Genomic DNA, 13,362 nt, shown 5'->3' on the forward strand with positions numbered 1-13,362 from the left:
GCACAAATCAATCCATTGTTTTATTTCTTGAGTTACGGGAAATTTGCGGTGAGCCTTAACGACAGTACATTTGGAAAAATTCCAAAATCTCATATTTAGGTATAAAATCGATTTTCTTGTATATACGTACACTCAATCCTTTTTTTACGCGATTATTGGTTCTGCCACTAATCGCGTAAAAAAAAAGCGCGTAAAAATGGTTAGTTTACCAATATTAACTGACGAATTGGTTCCGAATATAAAAAATATCGCGTATAACAAAATATACGCGCAAAAAATATTCAAAAACAATACAATAAGTTTCAAATTTCAGACTTATGATTTATTCATTCATAACAAAATAAAATATACAAAACAAAAACCATATATAAAAGAGAAGAAAATAGAAAACAGGTAGATTTATTGAAAAAACCGTTGAATGCTGTTTAATCACTCTCATTATCCGTAGTGGAAATTATTCTTAGCCGCTTATTTTGATGGCCGGCATTGATATCACTAGAATTTGTATCAGAATCAATAGTAAGAACTATGGATTGATGTTCTGATTGACTTAGCATCTCCGACTGAGTTTGCACCATAAATTCAGTTAATTTTGTTTGAAAGCTTCTTTTTGGACCCAATAAATTCCGATGTAGTTCTTTATATCTTAACATGCAGAGACTCAATTCTTTTTGAAAAATTCGTGCACGTTCGGCATCAGTATCATGTGCTACAAAATAATTTTCCAATTCTGCTGCAAGCTTAAGACCAAGCAAAAAACGAAAAAAAGCAATCGCGTTAAAGTGAGAAATTCGCGTAAAAAAAGGAATTTGCGCTGCAAAAATAACCGCGTTAAAGTGAGATCGCGTAAAAAAGGGACTGAGTGTATTTATAAATGCATTTTGAGTTTCTTCAAATCATTAAGTTCACATGCTTAAGTTTATTAACCTTTTTTATCTTACTGAAGTGCATATAGCCATAACGACAGTACATTTGGAAAACTTCCGCAATCTTATATTTAGTCGTAAAGTCGATTTTCTTTTATATACACATTGTTTATGCGACTTCATGGCATCTCACCCCACAGCACCACATTCATCACACAACACAACATACAGCATCACACCACGTAACAAACACGACCATTCCACATCATACATCTAACCAATCACACTGCACACCATAATCGTTTTTGCCACCCAACCGATCAAAAAGGATTGGTTAGATCGGGGTGACCCCAATTCGCTTTTTACGCCCGTATCGAAAAGACACGTCTCGCCAACTCGTCCACCGTTGATCCGCCAATTTAGTTTAAAGTTCTGGTCCAAAATGGGAGTCCCCATCCGATCGTGTGTATGGGTGTGCAGGAGCATCCAGAACATCAACAGTGAACAGTGTAATAAAAAATAAAGAATGTTATAAATATCTTGAAGTTTGTAAAAATACTGAAGTCTCGCCCGCAAAGGGAAATACATATATAAATTGCTACATTTTTACCCACTTTGGGAAATATTTAATTTACCTAAAACCACAAAAGGATACATAATCAAAGGTCAGCGTTAGTATTCTCCCCACATAACCAGTGAAACTAAGTGTATCGAACAAATGGTCCTTCGAGCCTCTCAGAAAGGCACCTAAGATAAAACATCACAAACGTAAAATAGAAAATGGAAAAATAAAAATTAAATACAAAACGATACAATACATAAAGAAAAAACGGAAAAATTAAAAAGTGCAAAAAACTGAAGAAAATTGCGGGCAGATATTTACAAATTGCATTAAACGGGCGCTTTATAACACAAAACAAAGGTCAATAACTTCAACTCTGCAAAATACGTAAACGGGCGCGATATAATACAAATTAACAAGGCAAAATTAACTAACTAAAAAACCTAAGGACTAAAGTGCGGTACCAAAGTGAAGTGACCCATATAGGAACAGTACTAAAAAGTGCTGTGAAAAGAAAACAAAAATGTATAAAATATTCCCAATAGCACATTACTAGAGTGCAGTGCAGTGGTAAAAGAACTAGGAAAATACGTACATACATTAGGGTGTGCCATTTTGAGGCAACCTTTTTTTCAACTGGAAAACAGGCTCAAAACTTTCGAGTGACTTTTTTGTTACACATTTCGAAAGTTTTGAGCCTGTTTTTCAGTTGAAAAAAGGTTGCCTCAAAATGGCACACCCTAATGTAACATACATACGTACGTATTTAAGTGACAAAAACCCCATAACATATGGCAGAGGAGACAAGGATTACAGCAACGTGGGAAGAGAATACAAACTCAACACGGAAAACATCAAAAAACCAACAAGAGAAAAACGAGAAGTAACATAGAGAGATAAGTATTGCCCAAAAACCCTTGGCGGAGATAAAAGTGAGTCCTTTCCAATTACATTTTTAATAAAATTATTTATGCGCATATGTATGTTTAATATACAGTTTGAGCAGTAATACGGCATACAGCTAATTAGAAATAACCCAACTGTTCTATACGAAAAACCGGTTAGACAGTTCGGTATATACATATGAATCTATGTATATATGTATGTACCGAAATAATTGAAAAAATTACGGTACCTGGCTATTGCTTATTTTGTGTTTCCAAGCACACTGTAATTTTCCAAAATCAAAAAACAAAAAAAAAAAATTCAAAGTCAAGTATTCTTACTTGCAAGTTTTGGTGATACCCCTTGGGGTAGTACAAATACATACATATGTATGTACAAATATAAGTAAAGGTACTCAATTCTACAAAAGATACATACATACATACATATGTGCACATACAATAAGATGGGCCAAAAACAGTTTTTATTTTTTTTTTTCTCTTAGTTACCATGAAAATCTCATCCGACATGACTAAAACCAAGTTCTGGTAAGACCTGAGCTCTTAATATAAATATATTATTAAGAGGTGCCTCATCGACATTTTTGATTTCCCATATAAATACCACAGGAAATTTTGTTTTAACAGCTAAAAACGCTACTCCCTTCCTTCCTTTGCCTAAAGAAATCCGCCATCTTTTTTTGTTTTCATTTGAACATTGTTGCCACTGCTCAGTACGCATATGTATATAGTTTTGTACACATCTAAGTTTTCAATTAGAATTTTTCATAATATAAAATATCAAAACTGAAAACAAACTATTAAAAATAGTTTATACTTGTATATTTATAAATAATAGCATTCGACTCTGATTTAGAGTTATTTTAAGAAAACTTCAAACATATTGAAGACAACTTTTATAATTACTACAGTATATCGAGACTGACAACTATGGCAAAAATCCAAATGCCGTGGAAATTTACGGCATCCTACGGCAAAGAGAGAAGGGAGTAGCGTTTTTCGTTGTTCACTTACAATGCGCGCCCATAAGACAGGTCGTATCACCTGACACGGGCCACGGGTCTACGTTTTTGGCTGTAATAGAGGACTACAACAAATGCCTTACTAAAAATGAAGAACAATTGCAATATTAATTGCAAGATGTTAAAAATCACCGACAAAAATTTCCCGATTGTAACAAAAAGATCTTAGTTCAATTTTGAAATAATCAATATGTAAGAGATATGAAGAATTACTAAAAAATGGCTCTTATTAATTTACATTTCCCGTCAGGAGCAAATAGGACACATAATTTTTTCAGGCAACGATTAATGTTTCTAAGCCATCACTCACACAGAGTAGAGTTCAAAGTTTTTGTTTAAATTAAGTACTTAAAAAATTAATTTTATTAAACGATTATCGATATTTTGTAAAAATTCTATGGTTACATCGCTAAACACTCGATAAGTTTTACGAAAAATATGATTTGTTATGTTTATTAGCCATTAATTTGTAATATAAGATAAAAAATTGTGGAAATCATTTTTTATAATTTTCTATTGGACTTTAACTACGAATAACTTTGAATGAGTTGACTCACACAAAAAATGTTTAAGACCTTTTTTGAAGATCGGTAAATTTCCTATAAGAATAAGTGTTGAATCTCGGTTACCAATTATTTGTTTGTGCACATTAAAAATCCAAACCAAAAAACAAAATTTCCTGTGTTATTTATATGGAAAATCAAAACTGTCGATGAGGCACCTCCTAATATTAATATTAAGAGCTCAGGTCTTACCAGAACTTGTTTTTAGTCATGTCGGATGAGATTTTCATGGTAACTAAGAGAAAAAAAAATAAAAACTATTATTGGCCCACCTTAATACACATACATACAAAAAATTTATGGGCCATCAAACTTTGCGAGCCAAATTTTATATTCCGTAATTAATATACATGTATACATAGACATATGGAACATACATAAGTCAACTGTATTAAGGAAAATTTTTGAAAAAACTGTTGTTAAACTACCTGCCTTCAAGTTTACTTCGTGCCTCCAAACAGACTACAAAACAAAAAAAAAAACCAAACCAAATTTTCAAAGTCAAGTATTCTTACTTGCACGTTCTGGTGATACCCCTTGGCCTAACAAAGCAACAAGCAGGATCGCTTTAACATGTAAGCAAAGGCAGAAAAAAAAACAACAACAACATAACAGTGGATATTTATATATCTACATATATGTATGCATACCGCGATCCAACTATTTCGGTCCTTTATCTCTCTTACGTTTTCTCCCTCTCTTCATACATACCTGCATACAAGTAATAATATAGAAAATTAATTTATTACACCGGTCAGCGAACTTAAAACAAAAAAAAACATAGAACAAAACAAAATCAAAGTATATGCACATGGATTTCCATATACAAACAATGAAGGATTAAAATTAACTAATATACATATTTACGGATGCGCATTTATACATATGTATATACATCTTCTTCTTAATTGGCGTAGACACCGCTTACGCGATTATAGCCGAGTTAACAACAGCGCGCCAGTCGTTTCTTCTTTTCGCTACGTGGCGTCAATTGGATATTCCAAGCGTAGCCAGGTCCTTCTCCACCTAGTTCTTCCAACCTAGTGGTGGTCTTCCTCTTCCTCTGCTTCAACCGGCGGGTACTGTGTCGAATACTTTCAGAGCTGGCGTGTTTTCGTCCATCCGGACAACATGACCTAGCCAGAGTAGCCGCTGTCTTTTAATTCGCTGAACATGTCAATGTCGTCATATATCTCATAAAGCTCATCGTTCCATAGAATGCGATATTCACCGTGGCCAACGCGCAAAGGACCATAAATCTTTCGCAGAACCTTTCTCTCGAAAACTCGTAACGTCGACTCATCGCTGTCATCGTAAACGCCTCTGCACCATAAAGCAGGACGGGAATTATGAGCGACTTATAGAGCTTGGTTTTTGTTCGTAGAGAGAGGACTTTACTTTTCATTTGCCTACTCAGTCCGAAGTAGCACCTGTTGGCAAGAGTTATACTGCGTTGGATTTCCAGGCTGACATTGTTGGTGGTGTTTACGCTGGTTCCCAAATATACGAAACTATCTCCAACTTCAAAGTTATGACTGTCAACAGTGACGTGAGAGCCAAGTCGCGAGTGCGACGACTGTTTGTTTGATGACAGGAGATATTTCGTTTTGCCCTCGTTCACTGCCATTTTCTGTGCTTCCTTGACCAGTCTGGAGAAAGCAGAACTAACGGCGCGGGTGTTGAGGCCGATGATATCAATATCGTCGGCATATGCCAGCAGCTGTACACTCTTATAGAAGATGGTACCTTCTTTATTTAGTTCTGCAGCTCGAACTATTTTCTCCAGCAGCAGATTGAAGAAGTTGCACGATAGGGAGTCGCCTTGTCTGAAACCTCGTTTGGTATCGAACGGCTCGGAGAGGTCCTTCCCGATCCTGACGGAGCTTTTGTAGTTGCTCAACGTCGGTTTACACAGCCGTATTAGTTTTGCGGGGATACCAAATTCAGACATCGCGGCATAAAGGCAGCTCCTTTTCGTGCTGTCGAAAGCAGCTTTGAAATCGACGAAGAGGTGGTGTGTCTCGATTCTCCTTTCACGGGTCTTCTCCAAGATTTGGCGCATGGTGAATAACTGGTCGGTGGTGGATTTGCCAGGTTTAAAGCCCCACTGATAAGATCCAATCAGTTTGTTGACGGTGGGCTTTAATCTTTCACACAATACGCTCGATAGAACCTTATACGCGATGTTGAGGATGCTTATCCCACGGTAGTTGGCGCAGATTGTGGGGTCTCGCTTTTTGTTGATTGGGCAGAGCACACTTAAATTCCAAACGTTGGGCATGCTTTCGTCCGACCATATTTTACAAACAAGCTGGTGCATGCTCCTTATTAGTTCTTCGCCGCCGTGTTTGAATAGCTCGGACGGTAATCCGTCGGCCCCCGCCGCTTTGTTGTTCTTCAGGCGGGTAATTGCTATTCGAACTTCTTCATGGTAGGGCAATGGAACGTCTGCTCCATCGTCATCGATTGGGGAATCGGGTTCGCCTTCTCCTGGTGTTGTACGTTCACTGCCATTCAGCAGGCTGGAGAAGTGTTCCCTCCATAATTTAACTATGCTCTGGGCATCGGTCACTAGATCACCTTTGGGGGTTCTACAAGAGTATGCTCCGGTCTTGAGACCTTCTGTAAGTCGACGCATTTTTTTGTAGAATTTTCGAGCATTACGCCTGCCGGCCAGCTTATCAGGTACTCACGCACATCGTCCTCTATCTTTTTCTCTTTGGAAATGCGTCTCGCTTCCCTCTTCAACTCTCGGTATCTATCCCATCCCGCACGTGTTGTGGTCGATCGTAAAGTTGCGAGGTAGGTAGCCTGTTTTCTCTCCGCTGCGACACAGCACTCCTCGTCGCGTCAGCTGTTCTTTTTCATTTTCCGAAGACCAATGGTTTCGGAAGCAGCTGTACGCAATAAGTTTGAAATGCCGTCCCACAGTTCCCTTACGCCGAGTTGTTGACGAGTGCTCTCAGAGAGCAGGAATGCAAACCGAGTACGAAATCGTTCGGCTGTCTGTTGTGATTGCAGCTTCTCGACGTCGAAGCTTCCTTTTGTTTGTTGGCGTGTGCTCTTTGGTGCACAGAGGCGGGTGCGAATCTTGGCTGCAACAAAATAGTGGTCCGAGTCCATGTTAGGACCTCGGAGCACACGCACATCTAAAACACTGGAGACGTGTCTTCCGTCTATCACAACATGATCGATCTGGTTGGTGGCTTTACGATCCGGAGACAGGCAGGTAGCTTGATGTATCTTCTTGCAGCCTCAACCCATTTGGGGATGTTTCGTCGTGGAGGCTGAGTTTACCGACTGTAGTGCCAAAGATACCTTCTCTGCCCCCCCTGGCGTTAAAGTCGCCAAGCACGATTTTGATATCGTGGCGGGGGCAGCTCTTATAAGCGCGCTCCAAGCGCTCATAGAAGGCATCTTTGGTCACCTCGTCCTTCTCTTCCGTCGGGGCGTGGGCGCAAATCAGCGATATGTTGAAGAACCTCGCTTTCATGCGGATTGTGGCTAGACGTTCATTCACCGGAGTGAATGATAGTACTCGGCGACGGAGTCTCTCTCCCACCACGAATCCTACACCAAACTTGCGCTCCTTTATATGACCACTGTAGTAAATGCCACAAGGACCTACTCGTGCCTTTCTTTGTCCCGTCCATCGCATTTCTTGGACGGCGGTGATGTCGGCCTTTATTTTCACGAGGACATCTACCAGCTGGGCAGCCGCACCTTCCCAATTAAGATACCGAACATTCCAGGCGCATGTCTTCAAATCGTAGAATTTCGTTTGCCATGGTCGTCATCAAAAGGGCGGTTTCTCATCCGATGCTGTCGTTTAGTTTTCATTGGTACTGCTTTTTACGTGGCGGGTCCCAAACCCAGCGTACAACCCTGCGGAGGGGATGTTTTGCCTTCTCACTTTAGCTCGCCTTCAAACGGATGTTCTTAGGCTACCCAGAGGTCACTTGGTCAAAGACCGCAAGTTGTGAGCTGCTTGAGCCATGTGTAAAAGGATCGTTTCTGGCCACTCCCAAGTGAATGGCGATCTGAGAACTTTCCTCACTTCCGTGAACTTCTACACATGACTCCATCCTCCTTCATTTAGTACAGGCAAAATGTTTCCTCTTTTAAAATAATCTCGAAAATAACATAACAGAAACCATTTAATTGTCAATGAAACGTTGGCTTACTGGGTGAATCTCGAATGGATTTGAGCGAACGTTTTTTCTTATGCCCAGCACTTCAGTTTGACCCCAACAATTTTTTCACCGCAATAGAAACAAATGAGTAATGACTAAATAAAATGGTTTTCTATTCTTCGTTTAAAACTCTTCAGCTGTTGAATTATCTGTCAAAAATTAAAGTTTGGTCGAGAATTGTATTGAATTGCTTCCACTGAAATGAGTTTAAAACCGTAATAGATGTATAAACTTAAGAGCAAGTTAAATGCATACTTTTCCATTGTTATTTTTTTTTCAAACTTCCATCAGTTTCGCGATCTTGCAAAAGTGGTTACATTCACCATCTGCGATTCGTGTGTAACCGTTTGAAGCATTCCATGAGTTCCAGTAACATCAAAGTTATTAAAATATATTTTTAGGCTCATTGAAATTTCCACACATAAAATTCGGTTTAAAATGTCAAACGAAGTAAATGGCGTTAATAATGAATTATTATGATACGCAACATTTATCACACAACTCACATTCATCACCCCACACAACATTCATCACACCACTCACATTCCGTTCCATGATGGTGTTGAGAGTGTTTGAAGTGAGTAGACGGGTTTTTTTGTAGTCCCTGAACATTTCGTGAAATCTCATACTAATAATTAGTGAAAGTGCTATAGTTTAGGTAACGACTTACCGGGAGACTGGACCTTTCAGTGTGGATACTGAACCTAACAAATAGATAAGTAAAATCTGATTTATATCAAAAATTTTATTTTTACTTACTTGTACTTCGTGGTAAATTTACACAAAATATAACTTAAATTAAATTTCCCCGTATAACTGCGAAACAAAACGTGCACTTAATTTAATCTGCCGTTTTGTTTTGCTCGATCAGCAGTTTTCTCCTTTTTCGTTTCTCCTTCTTCGCTTTGCCTTTGGTTACGGCATTACGGCATTACGGCATTACGGCCACTAAAAAAGCAAATAAGGTTTTAGGACAAAGGACTGAATATACCCATTGACAGGTGTTCCCAACTATTTTCTGGCAGAGATATGGCCTCTGAAAATAGTTTGGGAGGTACACCAGAGAATCTTTTTCGGAGGAACTCAAAGATTTTGAGAACGCCTCCAAAAGGCAAAAGTGAGGAGACCCCCGCTGCTGGACCCATAAAAAGTTGTGAAAACGTCGACTAACAAAATAAATGCGGAAAATCTGAGCAAATGCAGAACGGTGAAGCTGGTAATATTTTTTGTGAACTGGGCACAAAAATGAAGGAGCTTGAAACTAAGATGTCTGGTGAGAGGCATATTAATCAAGCTATGAGAGACCTTGTAAGCTGCATAACAAGCCTGTACGACAAGGCTGAAAATCAAGAGAAAACGCTGAGAAGAGTTATGGTAGGAAAAGCGTCACAAGTATCCCCTATCCTCAGAGAAAACCACACGCCGAAGAGGGTACGAGAATTATCAGGTTACTTACCACCAACCAAAGAAACGTAAAAACGCGAACGATAAAGCGCAGGTGTCATATAGTGAGGACATTAAGGTTGTACCGAAGGACAGTTCTGTCGATAAGCCCGCATCCGAGAAATGAGTGGACGTGGTAAAAAAGAGAAAGCCGTTTGAAAAACGAATTCGTATGAAACCTGACGCCATTATTATAACCACAAAGGACAGAGGATCATATGCGGACATTCTCAAGAAAATTAAGTGCGATAGTGGCCTTGAGGAACTGTGTACAAACGTAAGGCACATTGGAAAACGATCAAAGGAGACCTGCTACTAGAATTAAAACCCCAAGCAGACAAGAGAGCCGACTCGTTCGGGAGCGCGCTAGAGGAAGTGATCGGAGAAATGGCTGTAATACAGCAAAAAACGTATAACGTCACTATAATGTGCAAGGAAAAGAAATTTTCCGCGCGTTACAAATGGAGTGTGGTTTTCAGAATATAGGGCCGGCAAACATCAAAAATATGCGGAAGACAAGAAGCGGCACTCAAATAGCCCTTATATGCCTGCGGGTTCAAGAAGCTAAGACTGCCTTAAAATAGGCAAAGTAAAGATCGGGTGGTCGATCTGTCGACTCCGGGAGTACTCGCCTATTTCCCGTTGTTTCAGATGTTTCCATCCAGGCCACATGGCGCGTAAATGTAGCAGTATCATGGACAGGTCCTCTCTTTGCACACGTTGTGGAAGCCCGGGACATGTATCAAAAGTATGCACTAATGCAAAGGGAAGCACTCATTTCTGAGCACGACTTTCCCTAAGTACATGGAGTTGCTAAAGACACCGAAAAAATGAGAATATTGCAGCTGAACTTAAATCACTGCGCCGCAGCACAAGCACTGCTGCAACAAACCATAATAGAAAGCAACATTGATGTCGCCTTACTGAGTGAACAATATTGCCAACGTTCGGAAAGTACTTGGATGACAGATATAAGTGGCAAAGCTGCAATATAGTCCTGCAACGGACAATCATTCACATCTTGCTGCAGAGAAGCAAAAAATGGGCGCAAATAGGATGAATATATTTCGTAAGCTGTTACGCCCGTCCCTGCGCATTCATTAGAAAATTTGAAGACTTCCTCCTTGAATTATCTTTATAAAGAAGATGCAAATCACCGATAATGATGGCATCTGCATGTCCAAATTCAAAAATAAGCGGAAGCAACCCAAATGCGCTCCGTTCATGAAGAAAGTCGTCGAGGCATTATTTCCGACGCTCGAACCGATTACTAACACTGAGCAACGAAACGAAGATGCTGAATCTCCCCCACTGGTTACAGAAGAAGAACTATTGGCCATAGCCAAAAAAATCTAAAACAACAAAGCGCCTGGTATCGACGGAATACCAAACAGAGCTCTAAAGGTAGCCATAATTTCGAAGCCCACTCTTTTTGCAAAAATGTACAACGCATGCATAAAAGAAGGGATGTTTCCCGATCCCTGGAAAGTCCAGCGTTTGGTTTTAATCCCAAAATCAAAAATACCACCAGATGAACATTCTTCGTATCGACCTCTGTGTATGCTCGACACAATGGGCATAATGTACGAAAGCATAATAAGAAACCGTTTGGAGATTGCAATCCAGGAAGCCAGCGGACTATCGGAAAGACAATACGGCTTCAGAAAACAGAGGTCTACTATCGATGCACTGAAAGAAGTTGTGGACACTGCGAAAAGAGCAGTAAGTGGCAAAAAATGGAAAGGTGGTACAAAAAAATATTGTGCGCTGATCACCCTGGATGTGAAGAATGCATTCAACTTTGCTAAGTGGAAAAATATATTCGAAGCCCTATATGGAATACGCGCCCCTCAGTACCTCATAAATTTCGTTATGAGTTATTTTAAAAATAGAAAGCTGATCTACGACACCACCGAAGGCATCAAGAGCTACCCTATTACAAGCGGAGTACCACAAGGATCTGTTTTAGGCCTTCTCTTATGGTATCTAGTTTATGATGGGGTGCTAAGAATTCCACAGCCTAAAAACGTTAAGCTAATCGCATACGCGGACGACCTTATAGTGGTAGCAGTAGGTAAACAACTTGATGACCTAAAAAATAAAAGTAATGACTGTATAAATGGCCTACGCCTATGGTTTTCTTCCAAGAGTTTGGAACTGGCTGAGCACAAAACAGAGGTATTGCTCATAAGCACCAGGAAAATTGAGGAAAAAATAACTCTCACTATAGGAGAGAGCGTAATTACTTCAAAACCACAGTTGAAGTATTTAGGAGTAATATTGGACTCTAAACTGAAATTCAAGCAGCACTTAGCAAACATAGCAAATAAAGCAAACAAGATTTATAACGCCTTATCAAGAATGATGGCAAATAGAGGCTGTGTGCGCTCCAGCCGCCGACTTCTAATCGCAAAAGCTATGAGCTCAGTTATACTATATGCAGCTCCAGTATGGATCCAGGCGCTAAACATAAAAGCGTATGCCAAAACAATAAATGCGGTGCATAGACTCACAGCAATAAGGGTAACAAGTGCTTTCCGAACTATTTCCAGCGAAGCATCTGAAGTACTAGCTAGTATGCCACTCATAGACATCCAGGGTAACGAGCTCACAAGATTATATGAGCTATCAGCGCCAATTACAGAAACCCAAAAGAGAGAAAAGAGAAGGAAGAGCATAACTATATGGCAGCAACGGTGGCAAACCTCAACTAAAGGACGGTGGACCCACAGACTTATACCTGACCCAAATATTAAGCGGGCATGGGTGCTTTAAAGGCTACCTATACAAATTTCAAAATGACGTCAGTCCGTATTGTTCGATGTGTGCGGAGTCCATAGAAGATTCTGAACACGTGTTTTTCCATTGTCCTCGGTTTCGAAACATCAGGAGAAAGTTAGAAACTGCACTAGCTGGTAGCCTAACGGTGGAAAATTTGACTGCACTTATGTGTCAGTCCTCTGACAAGTGGATAGCTGTTTGCGAAACGACAACTTCCATCATGACTACATTAAGACAGTTACAGCAGAACAGCAGAGTAGGCGTTAGTCCGTCCGTGTTAAAGAGGAGACGTAAAATGTCTTGTCACTCCCATGAAGTAATACCTTATCTGGTGGTTCCGTGGGAGTGTCTTGAGTTGGGAATATGTTAGGTTTAGCGGATTGAAGTTCCGCACTCCGGCTTTCGATGCTTCCTCCTACTATAAAAAAGAGGTGCGTGGAGTCCCTACCAACGGATGAAGTTATACTTCTTAGTGATATTCAAAGAAATGCATATCATTTTGCATGAAAGAAAACTAGAAAACTTAAATTCACATTTTATAAATTTATTATGCACATAAAATGAAGAATAAAGCAAAGTCTAAATGAAGGAACTTTGACTAGAAAAGTAGTTCTGTCTCTTCGTTGCGGAAAAGAATATGCGGCGTAATCATCTCTCTTTTGTAATCCATCAACACGCGTTGAAGGCCCAGCAGTTATCGGTGAATTGACGACCGTTGATTCACCAGTAGTTATAGATGCTCCCGCAGAGATTGATGGAACAGCAAACGTTGAATCTTTTTTTACGCGCTCTGTGATATTCCGCAGCTGTTTTCCTCTTCTTCGTTTGACTGCCAGCTATCATTTCCAATTTCTCCTTTTCCCGCTCTGCTTTCTTTCGTGCTCGGTAAACACGATAATACTGTGCTGTTTTCCCTCCTCTTGAAACACGGGCTACACTGTCTTTTTCCGCTGTAAAATCAATTTAAAATCAAAACATTAAAATTTTTGCTAATCCAATTGATACTAGTTTCAAGGCACAAGTTTAA

General features: G+C 39.7%; 1 pseudogene; it reads left to right on the forward strand.

The window, feature by feature from the left end:
* Positions 1-10,910, forward strand: part of LOC120781794 — an 18,185-nt pseudogene extending 7,275 nt beyond the window's left edge.
* Positions 10,911-13,362: the final 2,452 nt, after the last annotated feature.

The sequence above is a fragment of the Bactrocera tryoni genome, unplaced genomic scaffold (assembly GCF_016617805.1).
Source record: "Bactrocera tryoni isolate S06 unplaced genomic scaffold, CSIRO_BtryS06_freeze2 scaffold_7, whole genome shotgun sequence".
Classification (NCBI taxonomy): domain Eukaryota; kingdom Metazoa; phylum Arthropoda; class Insecta; order Diptera; family Tephritidae; genus Bactrocera; species Bactrocera tryoni.